Below are 16,897 nucleotides of genomic sequence, written 5' to 3'. Positions count from 1 at the left end.
GACTAGCTGCCACAACACACATCACAGCTGATACAAATTACACTCACTCAAGCAAGTGCTCTCTGACATATGCAGATGGAAACACCATCTGATATCCTGGCTAGGTAGGATAGCAGCCACTAAGAGGATGATCCTCCCTAAAATTCTGTACCTGTTCCAGACACTCCCTCTACGCCCACCCCCAGGTAGGATCCACAAATTGCAAGCAGAAATCATGACCTGTGTATGGCAGGACCGTAAACCTAGAATGAAAAGGAGTCTTAGCTTTTTACCACCTGACTAAGGCGGGTTGGGCATACCTAATCGCCAGCTGTAATTCCAAGAGACGTAATTTCGACACCTTGAGGAATGGAACCGAACGGAATCAGGGAAGCATTGGCTATTCCAACAGGGTTGTGGGGGGGGGTACTTCACTGATGACTAGCTCATTTTTAAAGAAAGCCCAAAGGCTCAGTAGTCCCTACGTCTCGGACATCACTAAGAACCATTTGGACATGGGACTAGACTAACCTTTGCCACAAATCAGGGTTAGGGGAAATAACCTTTCAAGTATGGAGTAAGTATAAGTCCCAATGCCGCTTTATGAGCCATTCTTTCAATGTTCAGGGGGGTACTTTTGTTCTCACAAATTAAAGCGCATTTTGGCATCCCTGAGACAGAGCGCCTGCGATACCTGCAGCTTAGACATTGGGTCCTGCAGCCACATAGAGAGGCGGCTAGTCGACATCTTACTTCGACAAGAACCATCTCTCGTAAGAAGTCCTCGGACAGGGGAATAGTCTCAGATTTATAAAAGCTGCTGAATGTCCAAAACTCAGACGCATATCACGCTGGACGTGGTAGATGGGAAAAGGATATTGATAGACCCCTTAGCAACAAAGAGTGGGAGGGCATATGTTACAGGGCACGCCACATGGCCAGCAATGTGGCGCTGACACTCACAAAAGTGAACATGTATTGGTACTAAACGCCAGAACGAGAACATAAGGTTAATCCAACAGCTAGCGCACTCTGCTAGAGGAATTGCGGAGAAACCGGTACATTGCTCCACTTACTTTGGGACTGCCCCTCATTCAAACTAACTTACTGGTCACAAATATTGGACGATATTGATAAACATTTGTAGTTGCAGCTTCTCAGTTTTCCTGCACACATCTTACTGGGAGTACTAGACCCACTGACATACCCGCTAAAGTCCAAGAGGGGTCGTTTGATAGTATTGGTGCTGGGCGCAGCCATGCAGAACCTTCTCACGGACTGGGGGACCCCACGGGCCCCCACACATACCAGATGGCTGACACCTTTGGCACATCCTGGGCATGGAAAAAATAACCCTTAAACTCACTGGTAGAGGCGCAGATTTTCGGGAGGCATGGCTTCCCTTTCTAGCTCCGACGCAGGAGTTCCGCAAACTCACATGCCCTACATACTTACTCTTGCTGCGATTGCCAGAAGACGGGGCACCACGTGCTCTGGGCTAACCTAGGGGTGTGCTGTTTGAATTCGTGCTTAAATCAAGGCAGGGTGGATTGGAGGAAGGGTAGGGTTTTGTTCTTTTATTTTCCATTTGTTGTATATATGTTCTGAAGCAGGGTCTCTGCGTAGCCCACGAAGACAGCCTACTGTTCGCTGCCAGTGTTTTAGGCCTTGGTCTCCTCGCCATTTTGTTGTCCTGTCTTGAATACAACAATAAAACCGATTTAAACCATGAATGTGCTTTCCTTTGCAGGGGCATGATAACTTTGAAGGTACGAAGATTATCTATTTCTTTGTTTGTAGAGTAGTTAGTTTTCATAGTCTGCTGGGATTTACATCATATGTAGGGTTTGAGAAGATCCTTCTGTACCAGGCAGACCAGACTTTGCCTATCTTCAAGGCTGTGCAACTGTGTGAGCTTTTGTTTGGCGAGGAGAAAGTAATGAGTTTACTTGTGCCAAGAAGACCAGGAAACCCGATTGATCCCATATTTGGAGATTGCCTGGAAAAGAGCTCTGAATGAGTGGTCTAATTTTACTTGTGTGTTTTACTTGGAGAACAGATCCTATCCTTGCTTCAACGATGGATGACCTTTCCCTATATCTGCTAAAGCCGACCTCAAATTTCTAACATCTTCAGTTACTCAAAAACGTTTCTGCCTTTTACACTGAACTTAAACTTGGTTCATTTCAGTCTGACACCTTCTTAGGATTTTCTCTTTGCTACTTTCAGGTGCTTTATTTAGACTGGGGATGTTCCTTTATGGACCAGATACAAATAATAACAGCATGCAAAATAGAGTATGTATCGCCCTTTATCCGGCATGCCTAGGAGAGCTGATTAACAATACAGACTTGTTTGCACTCCGGGGAGGGAAGGGTGTGGCATAACAGCCAGAGCTACTGACTTTGGAATGGGGAAACCAGGTTAGAGTCTCGGCAAGGTTTTAACATCCAGTGATTTTGGGCAAATTACTCTATCTCCTTAGGCCTAAAAAATACAATAAAAAATAAATAAATAAAAAAGGTGAATGTGTCCTCTAATGAAACTGGTGCTTATGTAAAGCACTCCAATATCGTCGGGTAGAGTTCGTGCTATATAAAACTACAACAAAAAAATGAAAAGTTGTTGGAGTCAAATTGGCATAGCTCCAGTTTGAAAATAATGTCTCGGACTACGCTTTCAGCTAATAAGCTACAATCTATAGTGCAATCTACATGATGACTACATTAGAGCCAGAAGGCATAGCAAATTGCATCAATTGATAGGGATAAGGATGGTTTATTACTGAAGTGTAGAGAGTTGGAAAACTGACAAGTAATAATTAGGACCTGCTCAAGCTAAGCCTATGTCGCTGAAGCCCATGGTCTAGTGTGGAGTACAGCATTGTTCTGGTGTTTCAAACAGCGGTTGGGGTACCCTACAAGTGAGTATAAGCTGGGTTATGCTTCACCAATTGTGTACCATCGAGCTTTGCGGTGTTTATGCAGACGACGTGTCCCGTGGTGTAGCATTAGGATTAGTGTGCTTCTTTGGGTAAAGCACGTGTTAATGTAAATGCACATGTGATTGTTATGTTGAAGTTGGTTGTCAGACTTTATGTAGTTTAAGATCCCAGGACAGATGACAAATATATTGTAGCTTAACTCGTCTGTTAAAGTTTGTGGTATCAGCCTGTGAGGTTTCATAAGCCACACAATTAAGATCAGGAACTATTTAACTACTATGGAGTACACTAATAGCGAATGGTGTTGGGGAATCGTTTTGCGCAGAAGAATTACATTAGAGTAATTTCAAGCGGGTCGTGAGAACGCCTGGAAAGCGTAATTATCAATCTATCCTTGAGTGAGTGGTACTTTGAATTTCTTTAGTGAAAAAGACAAGTTATTTTATTTGAGTTTGCAAAGTCTTGATTGTGCAAAGTTAATTGTGAAGGAAGAAAAGCTGCTGAAAGGTGCTGCACTGGTATTGGTAGATTGGAGTGTTTGTGCCACGCTGCTATTGATCAGCAGGTGCAGTGTTGTAAGAGGTTGAGAATCCCAATTTGTGGTACACGGGTTGAGCCCAGAGTATGCTGCGCTGAGATTGGACACCATTATTACGAGTTAGATCATGATTTGCTAAAGACTACAAATTGTTTTGAATTTAAGTTGTTCGGGTTTGAGACATCGAAAACAAAGTGAAAATTAAATGTTTTAGGACACTGATTTCCTAGGGGGTAATGTAAGGGCACCTATCCATGAGGGCACACCCGGTCATTAATGGACCATAAATGCCGATCTTTACACTGGTATTTTACCTCAATAATGGTACAAGATCACCGTGACAGAAGGATCCTTGCAATACATTTTTTTTTTTAAGAAATGGTACCTTGAACCTAAATACAATAGACAATTTCCCGAAAATTTGAGATGAGTTTTGTATGACATGAAACCTCAACCTAGACTAGCACTGTATGAGGTTTTAAATGCTTGTAAGCATGCTGCACATGCAAAAGATAAAAAAAACAAAGACTAGCTAAAAGAATAATCCATAGTTGGATAAATGCAGAGTGGGATGCGGAACAGGTATGGAAGAGAGACTATTGAGTAGTTCGGATGTACCCTGTATTAACAAATATTAAAAACGGAAGAAGTGCAAAGAGAGGATGGTGCAAGTAAGCAGTCTGAGGTAAACATGGATAGAGATTCTAGTGAGGACTTCTTGGATGATTTGCGGTATTCCCCCGACACCTCCATAGAATGTAGTTCAGCCAGATGGAGGGAATCAACTAAGCTGTGGTAATCTGACTGCACCCACTAATTCAAATCAAATCCAAACAGGAGGCGCACCTGCTGTTGTGCCAGTCAAAACTGGAGCCCCAGCAATCATTTCGGTCTCTACATCCCCAGGTTTACAACCGGCTGAATAGGTCCCAAGTACACAAGAGGGTGCTACTGTACCAAATGTATCTGTAGAATTCTCAACATCTGGTACCCCAGGTGTTACCGAGTTTATAGATATGGGTGCCCGGCCTTGAGTACAGGAACACCAAGTAGGAGCGAAACTACAGAGGAGATCATAGATAGCCCGCCAAAGCAAGACTTTCCAAGGCCCGTAGACGTTTGTTGCAAGGGTAAATGTAGAGTTTAATGAATTCATCAAGGGATACCTGGAAGGGGAATATGCAGATGGGTTCCTGTGTAAGGATACGACATACCATTGAAGCCTATACAACATTAGGAGTAGTTGCTTAATTTAATGTTGATTTGAACAAGAGTTCGACATTGCAAAATAATTTTAGAGTACACATGAGATAACATGGTAAATAGAAAGAACTTGTGTTAACTTATCTGTGGAGGGAGTTGGTGCTCGGTGAACGGAAATGGAGTAATCTGGAGAAAAATAAGGACATGTGGGCTAAGAACTAAGTAAGAGGGATAAGGAGTATTTGGGGTGTGTGGGTAGGAACACAGAGTAACCAGAGTGACTAGAGTTGGTGCTTGCGCCTCCCACCCACCAGAGAGGTGCATGGAGGAAGTTATATGAAAGTGCACTGAAGTCATGGTGATCTTGCTGCATTTAGGAATCTACTTCCAAAATTGAGAATCCCAATTGGTGGTACACAGGTTAAGCAGTCTGAAGATGTCCAGAGTGTTGTAGGAAGTTGGAGTACCTTCTTTGATATTGTGGTTCCTAGTGATTTGCGGGTTGAATGCAAGGTGGCGATTTAGTGGCCAAATGCCCTCCCTCGCCGCTGAGGGTTGCTGTCACAAATGCTGCATGGTATGAGGTTAGGCAGAAATCTGAGCAGGTAATAAACTTTCTGTAAACTAAAGGTGCCACAGAAAGAAATTGATTGGTCAAAGATAAATTAAAGTACACAAGAGGCAATAGAAGTCAGTGCATGCTTACTACAAATGCCTCCAGAAGGTGTTAAGACAGCATAGCAGTGTTGAAAATCAAGAGGCGATTTGTGTAATTTTGTTTGTTCTTGGGTTATGTCCAGGGATCTGTTCCCCCATTCAGCATATCATCTGGTGGCAGAGTAAACCTTTGGATGAAATACTTTGTATAGTGAAATATTATAGCAATGAATTGGAAATGACAGAGAAATAGCAAAGAAGTTAAAAAGTTGGCTCTGACAAAGTTAGCACAAAAGGGATTACAGAATGGTCTCTACATTGGGAACTTACGTTACAATCAGGATGATGGTGGTGAACTACAAGGCATCAGGTTTCAAGGTAAAGGATAGATAATAAATGGCATTCTTCCAGGTAGAGGTTGTGGTAAACAGATTGCTCAGGAACATTGAAATAGATGTGGCAACTCAAAATGACAAACCCATGTCACTACTGTAATAAGTTGGATCACTGGAAGAGGGAATGTAGGCTAAATCAAATCAATGTCAGCTGATGATCAAATGGAAAATGTTAATTTGATGCCAGTGCAGAAAATGCAGATGCAGAGTCCTAAGAAGCCAAACATGTCCCAAGAACCAGTGACGCAGGCTCCCAAAGCCCCGATGGAACTGCAAAACATAGGTAATTATCTCTAATTAGCCGTAATATGAAGGTGACATGGCTGCTCAATTAGAGTATGTTATTACAGTTGAGTTGTGACATCATAATGCATTCTTCCAGAGCCTAAGATTGAGGGAGGCTACAGAGCGCAACTACAGTTGCAGTTTGAAAAACGAAAAAACTGCCTTTGTTTTCCTGATAATTTTCATAAATTAAAAGCTGAAACGAGATCTTTATGGGAGAACAGTATTTATTTTTCACATCATAGGCCATTAATGGAAATATCGGATTTACAGGTTTCTACTCATTATGAGCTACAGATTAGGTTTAATATAATGGTAAACTGGCTCAAATGTTCTTTTGCAACAAATACCAAACAGCTTTTCTGGTGCATTTAAATTTCATACTACAGATGCTACTTGTATTGGGCATGTCTGCAAACATGTGTCTTCCATATGAAAGAGCTAAAAATCATGAGTTAAGCAGTTTGCGAGAAAGGGGATGGTGCAACAATGTAGTTTAAGAAATAAAATACCCTGTGCCATACGGTAAAAGGATATTTCAAGTCACCTCAGAGTTCCACGACCTTATAAAGGGAACTTGTCCTTCAAAGTTGTTAATCTTTGTGGTCATGGAACTGTTCTTGCTATATCCTTATACTGTACAGCTTGGGATACTTTCACATATCATGTTAACTGCCTGGCACATACAACTGGGAGAGGGGACTGGAGAAACCTCCACAGGACCATTACCCTGGTTGCAAGTCAGGAGGAGAGAGAAATTCTCTCAGATCTCTGGGAAGGAATTTGAAGAATTGAAGCTAATCTTGAGCACCCTGCTTGAAAAAACATGCAGCCAGATTGTATATGTCAGGTGTGTTTGGATGTGAGCAATCAGTTTGCTTATGGGGGGTGGCAGGGCATAAGAAATCCATTTTTTTTTTAGAGATCCAGCTTGTAAGGCGGGCGACCCCCCCTCCAAGCTCATTAGCAGGATCAGTTTTACAGGCAACTAGGGCCTGGCTAAATGCAAGCGGGTCGATTTTGGCGAAAGCCGGCTCGCCATTGGTCAGTGATGGAACATTGATGTCAGCTATTACCCAAGAGAAATAGGTCAAAAATGGTCAGACCAAGATACTGGAAGAGGATCTTCGACCAAGATGGTAAAATTTGTGCAGAACGAGTTGAGGATGTGGCCTCCAAGATGCGTCGGAAGACTGACCCATGGGGTGAGTTGAGCAAGATTCACTACATCTAGAAATTCTGGAGTGTCTCCATCGGCTAACTGATCCAGATGTATATTCAAATCCCCCAAAACAATGTAATGGGTAAAGCGAAGTGCCTGGGGAGTAATGGTATCTCCCAGTACCTTAAGAAAGGCCCCTGCTGAAACGGGGGGCCTATAGATTAAAGAGCCACCCAGGGTGAAGTGTGCTGAGAAGCTGATGCTAAAGTCCAGGAATTCGTATTCCCCCCAAGACATAAGTTCACCCTGCTGGAGGGCCCATGTATCCCTATATAGACTAGTCACCCCTCCCCCTCTCACCCCTAAGTAGTCTGCTCTGGAGATCTGTATCCATCAGGGCTATCCATTGTGAGAGTGGATTAGAGTATTCATCCAGCCATGTCTCTGATACATAGGAGATCAAGTGGCTTGTCTATGAAAAGGTCAAAAATATCTTGATTGTGCTTCCTGAGCGAGTGTGAGTTAATCAAGGCAGCGTAAAGTGAAGGCCTCTGCCTGCCCATGCAGGAGGGGGCACCAGGACAGGCTGAGTCAACAGTACCAGCTCCCAACCCAAAGCCACAGATCGAGCAAATGACACACACGCAGATCCCACCTATTAAAGTAAGGACAAGGTTGAGAGTGAAGAGTCTGAAGTTGTTTGCTGGTATAACAAACCCTGTTCACAAGTTGGGGGGCATCACAAAGAACATGGCTTGCGCTGGCTGCTTACGCGACGTTAGCGGGCGCAGACAGGCTTGCCTTAATTGCGCCTTTTGGCACGCCCACTTTACGTCTGCGCATATTAATGGGCCAGCTCCTATAACAACTAGAGCGCACCTGAGCTAAAATGGCGTCTCTAGTTGTCCACCACAGGAAGTAACAGCACAGGAATAAAGTGCAGAGTGAATGTAAAAATGAGCAGCATACAATAACAGATTCAAAGTGTAGGTTTCAGATAAGTAAAAATAAACCTGAACACTTAAAATACGACAGTCAAAAATCACAATTCAGCTAAGTTAAAATGCAAAAGAGCGTAAGCAGAGAACAGATGATCCGATTCATACAACCCCCCCAAAAACATCATGACATAATCCACAGAGCTAGTCATATACCCACACAACCATTTGCAAAGCCACTCACACACCCAGACAGCCACTCACACATGGATACAGGCAGTCACAACCGTTCAGATCACATATGTTAGAAAGTGTATCACTTATTAGTATAGAATGAATATCCGTTTAAATTATGCAGTAGCTAAGTTTACATCTTTAAGTCTAAGAAATGCTTATGAAATAGCTACACTCACTGGAGGATGTCATCAGTGATGACACTGAACATATCATGCATGATGTATGGTGCGGTCATAAGCAGTGCATTGCAGGGCGTAAATTAGTTAGCTCAGGTAACTATAATGGCTGAAGTTCAATAGTTTTGTACAAGTCAATTGTGAGCCTAACAATAAGGTCCCTGTAATCTTCATTTTCTGTGAGTGAGTGAATATGTCTATCTATATACACACACATTTATATACACTCTAAACAGACTTAAAGGCTTGGAGTTTAGTGTTTCCGGAATGGTAGTGGATAAGGTTAGTAAGAGTATTTTTAGGGCTCAGGAGTGGGTAATGAGGTTATAACTTATAGGTACTGTTTTTTAATTAAATACACATTTAAAATAGTTTGCGTTTTAAAGTTAAAATTGAATTCTAATAAAAGTAATGCAAGTAATTATATATCGATGGTATTCACACCTAAATTAGGGTATATTGACATACATTAATATTTCAATCTAAGGACATTAACTTAAATATCTACGTATAAATATAGATAGTGTATATATTTAAATGTAAATAAACATTATGTACTAATATGGATAGAAGCACAACTTACCTACAAAGTAAAAGACAGCAGGTGTAAAGGCATGCAATGAAAAGGTACCAGTGATGTAAAAACAGATGTAATGACTCCCGATGTAAATGACAGCAAACTGACATTTGTCCAGATTAGCTCATGAAGACCATCAATATCCAAATGCGAAGTTATTTTTTAATATACCTATGACACTTTGGTAGCTCCTTTTTTGGTTGCTCCTAACCGACCTTTTTGTCTTGGATTAGGGCACTTACCAAGCTTGAGGTGAATGGAATAGTCTGATATTCCATACAAGCTTCACAGTGCCAGAAATAGTGCCTTGTAGCACAAGCAGAATATTCCATATTTAGATTTAAATACTCCGACTTACTCCCCATCTGGTGCCAAACTTACCGGTTTCATTTCCACTTGTGTTGGTGGACCAGGTTCCTACACATGTATGTATTGCGATTTATATAGCGCACGTATCACCCGAAGGCATCAAGGCGCTTGCCTTGGGAACCCGTCCTGGTATTCCCCTGTGAGACAACCCCAGCAGGGTATCCACAAGGTGAAAGCCAGGCATCCCGCCGCGAGGGGCCGTAGTGGAGATTAAGCAAGCTATTGCCCAGAGTCGCAGAGTGTGAACCCGTGAGTCGAGTAGGCACTGGAACGAGAATTATCAAGTCCGTGGAATTTTTGAGCAGAAGACCCGCCGAGGCGGGGAATTGAACCCTAGTCCAGGACCAATCTCAGTTTCCGGGTCTGCCGCCTCTAACCCCTGAGCCACACTTCTCCACATAGAGGAAGTGTCATATCACCACTGTAAGCGGTGTCTGATCTCCGGAAGAAGATTGCCAGAAAGACTGGTGCGACTGGAGAAGTGTGGCTCAATGATTAGAGCGGCAGACCCTGATGCAGAGGTCTAGCCCGGGACCAGGGTTCAATTCCCCGCCTCGACACGTCTTGGGCTAAAAAATTCCATGGACCTGATAATTCTCGCCTCGGTGCCTATTCCAATCATGGAGTCCCACTCTGCAACTCTGGGCAATAGCTTGCTTAATCTCCACAATGGCCCCCACAACGCTACGGATGCCTGGCCTCCACCTTGGGGGTGCCCAGGAGTGGACGCCTCACAGGGAAAGCCAGGATGGGTTCCACAGCGGTATTCGTACAAGCGCCTTGAGACCCTTGCGGGTGAGTAGTGCGCTATACAAGTATCAATTTACATTACATTACTCCCTACCTTAGCGATGTAGAATACTTCTAGCTTTGTTTTTACGGTAAAGTCTGCTTTCATCAAGTCATTTGGTAAGCAGAGTTTAAAATGCCAAGATGACTCAGAGGTGGATAACAAATTTACAGTCTGAAAAAAAGTAAACACAAAGGTAATAGAATCTATTTTATTTGCTTTTTTTAAAACCCAAAACTGTTCAGACGCAAAATAGCATCTAAGATAGTTGAAAGGAATCGAACACCAAGTTCACTAGCTATATTGTGAGCGGTTTGAAAATCTGACTCCGTACAGTCAAAACCCAGGCCCAAAGCAGGGCCGGACTGAACCCACAGCAGCCCGGGCAAATGTTGTCAGGCCAGCCCCCATACTGTGCATAGCGAGTGAGACGGATCAATAGAGAGGGGGTTTGGGGGGGAAGTCTTGCCTCTAAGAAACTTTGGGGAAAATTGTGTATTCTACAACACATTTGTCATTATATATTCAATTGTATTCGCTTTTTAAGCATAGTAAATTATGACCTTAGTGTTCACCAAGAGGTGACAATCTTTGTTGGGGCACTTCAAGGATTCTCTCACTATCACCTTCCTACAGTGCCACATTGCTCTAGTCTATGGCCCCTTTCTCACATGCATTTTATTTGTTTAATAACCAATCTCATACCATTGTAGGGTGTCAGAGCAGTTTACATCACACACATACAGATAATCAATCATACATGTGTAAATTAGAGTACAAAAATGTCACATAAGACGAAGAGGACTGCAAGGTTGAGGATTCACATGGCATCCATACTGTTAGGCAGTTTAAAAAAGTGCTTTGTCTGGAGAAGCACAATTTCATGATTCTGAAATTAAAAGTGATTAGGGTTGCCTTTAATAATAAGAATGTATTTATTTCCAAACAAACCTTTTATTAGCAATATCGGGATAATGAAAGACTTGGAAAAAACAACTTTCTAACCTGTAACATGCAGCTCTGATGGCAGATCAATAGCTCATTGTGCTACATTACGATTGTAACTTACAAACTGCACAGTAAGAAAAGAATCTGTGACAAAAGCAGTAACCCGCTGAGTTACGCGCATAAAATACTGTTCTTTGATACACGTTACACGTCATTTGCAGCAGGCATATTAACCCTCTGTGCTACCTTAAATGAGTTAACATAGACACTAGACTAAACTACCATCTCTCTCTCCAGCAGTTCCACTAATCACCAGAGTTAACTTGCAACTTTATGGTGACCTGAAAACTGCTGAATATACAAGGAACTTTGCAGTGCTTTTTTGATAATCAAGTTTGACTTTTAAAAACACACGACAAGTTTACAATGGCAGCAAAATCAAGCACAATATAGAGATTATACACAGCCACACGAGAGGAGACGGGGCCTAGGAAATACACTTTCAGGGTATAATGACACCTATGGTTGACAGTAAGCATCAAACATACAACCCCTTTAGGATTGTAGATTGAACCATTTGCCCCAGATCTTCGTGAAGAGGTCGGGACATCCCCGGGCTTCAAAGAGGTACCCTCTCGAGTCCCGCACCAGTCAACCCCACGCTTCCATTTCCGTATATGCAGCGCTTTTAACAGCCCTCCACCCTTCCACATCCCGGGGAAACACCCGGTATGGGGAAACACCCGGTATGGCCACTTCGGCCTTGTTCTTCGATCATGGTTCCTGCCGTGCGATTTTTGCCCCAAATTATTCAATCTGGCATAATTTCGCATCACAAACGTAACGCTTTTAATTAAAATAATAAAATTAATAAAGTTGTGTTTAGCTTCTTTCTGAGGAGCAGCTGTCATACTGTGGACACAAAAACTCAAAATCTCAACAACGGTTCACCTTTCCCTGTCATTTTGTATTAGTAGCCGATGGAGTGAAAAATGGTTAGAAGGCTAAGTTATGTGCCAATCACGACCCGGTCTATGGCTTTAATACAGTTGAGGCTCGGCTCCTTAACCAGTTTTCCACGGGAACAGAATATGAAAGTCTCGAACGGTTTGGCATTAATAACTAAAAAGAATATTTTAAACGAAAAAGTTGCTTCTGGACGCATTCTTCGTGCGTTTTTGTTTAATAATGTGCTGTTTTCTTTAGTTCAAATGCTGATTTTGCTCCGAGGGAGGTTTTATGAAATTATTTGTGTTTTAATATAAAGCACATACACCATGTGTGATTGGTGTGCTTTAAAGCTTGACGTTGAGGGGTAAGCTACCTGGGAATTAAGGCTACTTCTGCTGCATCTGACATGCTAGAAATCCTTTCCTATGAATCGTAAACAAACACCCACCCTGTTAATTCTGACAACCATTGTCCAGCCCTGCAGCAACACATTATTACTGGCAAGCATCTCATTGCCACCTGTAAACATTTCAGATAGTAATGAGTTTTGAGACAACATGTGGTGTTTAGCTCTTCCGCCTGACCTAATCTAAAATATTTTTAAAGTACACACTTTGTTAGAGAACCGAGAAGGACCCAATTAAGGTATAGTATGTTGGGGTTAAAATTATGAACCATGGGCCTCTTGTTTCTTCTAGATTGCGGTGGCCCGCGAGTCTCGAGCCCCAGCATTAACTTGTGTTTGCTGCTCTTTAAATCTGCGGCGAAGACGACTCCCAACCCGGAGGCCCCGTCGGAAAGACAATACACCCGTGCTGCCGGATCACTTGAAAGGTGTTGAAGAATGTAAGCAAACATACGGGGCAACAGGGTGAAGGGATACATGACCGTAATTCACTACAAATCCTTACCCTTATCAGAGCATTATCATTTTAGGTAAACGTAAAAACCCCTGCCACTCATTGAAAACGGATTGTTTCCCTTCAACTCTAACTGTGAAGCTGAAAAAGGTCAATTATGTCATAACCCGACTGGAAGCCCTCGAAGAACAGACACTCTATTTGGGCACTTACAAACTACTTCGCTCTGAATTAAGGCCTCGCGCAAACTCTCTCACCTTGTATCAGGAGCACAACTACAACTTTCCAACCCCGCCTGTCAGCTGCAACTCATTTATAAGATGTCAATCAAAACGGAGAGGCGGGGTTCGAAAAATAAGGGGTGGGCGGGAGATGCAGAAAGGAAGGCAGCTCTGGGACCGATTTCTTCTCAACAAATAAACAGACCTGTAGTATTCATAAATAGCTTGTACCGCAAGGAACTTCCTATTGCGTAAATACGTCAATTGTTCTCTCCTACTAGTCGTATTACATATTTCCATCGTGTTGCATGCTGGGATGTGCAAGTCCTCTGGGTTGATTACTGAGCTGAACACTACATTTCCCACAAACTATTGTTCTCCAGTGACCAGCCTGAACAGACACCCGAGCGTTCAAGGCTTGTAGGTAGAAAGTGAACTCGCGACCTGTTTCAAGAGATGCTTCGGGAATGGCTTGGAAACAAACCCTCGACGGATCCAGTCCAGGGGCCTAGCTTTCACCTGCAGCAGGTGCAGCGACATCGGGGCCCAGAGGCCCGAGGGTCACACTGAATCCTGAATAGTGCTGTATTTTATAATAGCCCATTTCCTTCCTTTCACTATGGCCCATGATACGCTGGCTGCGCTAATCATTCGGCCCTTAACCCCCCCCCCCCCCCAAATCTAGACAAACCTGCAGTGCAGAAACCATTGGGTTTTAATTTTGTGCGATGTGTGCACAGAAGAAACACACGTTTTTGTGTGCATACATTGCTGTTGGTTGCATTTAGTTACATTTTGAATGCGCTTTACTCCCCAGAACAGACAGCCTCCCCCTTACGGCACACAAAGCAAAACATCCCCATACACCAAATGTGCATTCAAACCTACATGCCCATACTACCATCATAGCTCTGTAGGTATTTTTTTTTTAAAAAATTCATTGGCATTTCATAACAATGGATATATCTATAAGAGGTATGTATATCCATGCAATGATGCATGTAAGTACAGGGTTCAACCAATACAAGTGTACACAACATATCCCAACCGCTCCAACTCCTTTTTAGTCCCCAATCCCTTAAGTATTTTGTTATTGATGCGGTAAACTTTCACTTTATTCATGTTCCGTTTTGTGTGTCCGTGATGTTTGGCATGTATTTCCTCTTCTCGAACTTTCAGCTCCTCCCATGTCCTCAAGGCTACTCACAAGCCTTTTGTAATTCACATTTATCGTTGCCGCATTTCTTTACATCAGACACCACCCTGTGTAACCCACCGCCCTGGTCATCATGCTAGGCTCACAGTTGTCCGCTCTGGCCACAGTATGGTTAGTCGATCAGATAAACTGCTCAACCCTTTAGCTGACACATAGGACATTATGACACACTTGAGAGAAAAACGACAAACGTAGCAAAGTTGCTAACTATACCTTACAGAAAACATGAGAAAATCTTGAAAATACTTTGGTACTGCATCACAAAAGCATGCTGATAATTTGTAGGATACATGGAAACATACATTAGGTAATAATGTAGGTTTGTAGTTTAAAACGTTTCAGTTGCTAATTCAATGTGTATCAATCAAAAGGCAAATAAGTGATACTTAGGCGTTATAATTCTAACCATTCTTCTCAAAATAACGATGTGTATGGAGAATTTAATTAAATCGAACATGTTTTAGAGTTTTATGTGTGATATTGAAAGGTCTCATTCTAAACCTCCATAATTTGCATATGTGAATTTGTGCACCAAGGTAGAAAAGAGAAAAGGGTGCTGCACACTTATACTAAACCCAAGTGCTCTGAAACATTTAGGGTGTGATCTTCATATATGTACTAATATGAATCAATGGAAACAATATTAATAATTTATGTTTTGAAATCATTTTATACGTTGGTCCTTTGGAAATGCAGTAATATTATTAGTTACACGTGATATTTACAAAAAACAAAAATTCTTTATGAGTGCATATAAGTTAAAAGAAATATATAAGGTCCCAAAAGATTATACATGAAATGCATATTTCCATTATTTTATATTCGGTATTTCATGAATAAAATGCAATTTAGGCCTGCATTTTCCTTATTTGTGCTTGATTCTGTTCTCATGGAAAGTCTTCGTAAATTTGCAAAACATTGTCTCATAGGGAGTGTTCCCATTCGCAATACAAGGACTGTTCGCAACAATTTCGCTACTTTGGGAACATCTGACATGAGAAACTGTCCTCTTGAACTCACTAATGCTTTTGAAAAGGGACTATTGTTCGAAGTTATATACATACTAATTGGTTTGATAGCTTACATGATGACCATCACCGTTTTGCTATATGTGTCTTCTTTTTTTTTTTTTTTTAGTATTTTATTTTTGTTGTTGCTGTCACATGGTATACAGTAACGTACAGTAATTCTTCAGTGCAGCGTCAACATTCAGCTGCCACATTTGTTAAAGCAACTTTTTAGTATTTTAACCCCCCCAACTTAAACTTGCTACTTTCAGGGTTAAGTCCACGTTTTCTAGCAATGGTCAATATCAGCATTAGAGTGCCCAAATGCAACTATCCGGTCTCGGTTCAGATACACATTTCGGTAAGGTCATCTGCGGGCATGTTCCCATGGTCCTGTAGCTTTTATTGTCTCCACATTTCACTCCCCCCTCCCTCCCATCAATCCAGACCTTCGTCGTCCTCTGAGCTATCCCCATCTCCCTCCTCGGGCAGGGGCTCACAGAGTTCTCCCCTATACTTGTTCCAGGGTGACCAAATCCCGTTCCATTTCCGAGGATTATGTCTCTGCTGATACACCGCCCGCTCGGTTAGCATAGTCACATCCATATTTCTGCACCATTGCGCTAGTGTCGGTGTTTCCTGTGCCCCCCAGTTTTTCGCGATGTCACGTTTCGCCATCATTACACCTATGACCACCCACCTCTTCGCATGCAGTGAAAGGTCTGTTGGGCCCCAAACATTAAGGAGACAGATCCTGGGGTCCGGTGCAAATGGGTTCTGTAGGGTCTGACCGATCGTGCGCGTGACACGCCGCCAGTAGTCCTGTATATGTGGACATGTCCATAAAGTGTGGTATAGTGTACCCTCCTCCCCGCAGCTTCTCAGGCAGTGTGGGTGTTCCGCTCTATGTATTTTATACAGTGTCGTGCGGGTGTAGTAGACCCTGTGTAGCACTTTGAACTGGATCAGTCTGAATCGAGTGGAAATACCCGCCTCCCTGGGCGAGGCCAGGGCTGCGTTCCAGTCTGCCTCATCTAGGTCCCCTATCTCGTCCTCCCAGTACTCCTTTAGTTTCCCCAGGGGGTCCGGCAGGTTATTCATGAGTTTTCGATAAGTGAGGGAGGTTGCCCCGGCCTCCATGTAGTCTGTAAGCAATCGGTCCTCTAACGGAGCCGACTCCGGAAGTGCCGCACCAGTTTCTAGCACCGACAGGAGTGCGTGCCTGATTTGTATGTACCTGTATGTTTCGGTCTCCGCCAGGTTGTATTGTTCCCTGAGTGCCGTGAAGGAGAGCACACCCTCCCTGGTCCACAGATCGCCCACCGTGGAGATCCCGATGGTGTCCCATTGGTCGAACCCCTTGGAGCTGCGCAGGTTACCGAGGGCTTTGGCGTCCCATAGTGGCGTGAGCCTGGTGATCACTCCCTCCCATCCCAGCCGTCTC

The 16,897-nt window shown here is 42.9% G+C and overlaps 1 protein-coding gene across 1 annotated transcript in view; it reads right to left on the bottom strand.

The window, feature by feature from the left end:
- The window catches only part of LOC147722290 (uncharacterized), a 250,969-nt gene extending 237,642 nt beyond the window's left edge, over positions 1-13,327 (bottom strand). Inside the window, exon 1 of the mRNA XM_086964799.1 lies at positions 13,267-13,327. The gene's annotated coding sequence lies outside the window, so the exon portion shown is untranslated. The remainder of the gene's footprint in view (positions 1-13,266) is intronic.
- Positions 13,328-16,897: the final 3,570 nt, after the last annotated feature.

The sequence above is a fragment of the Lissotriton vulgaris genome, chromosome 4_1 (assembly GCF_964263255.1).
Source record: "Lissotriton vulgaris chromosome 4_1, aLisVul1.2, whole genome shotgun sequence".
Lineage (NCBI taxonomy): Eukaryota > Metazoa > Chordata > Amphibia > Caudata > Salamandridae > Lissotriton > Lissotriton vulgaris.
This window is presented reverse-complemented; position numbering and strand designations above follow the sequence as displayed.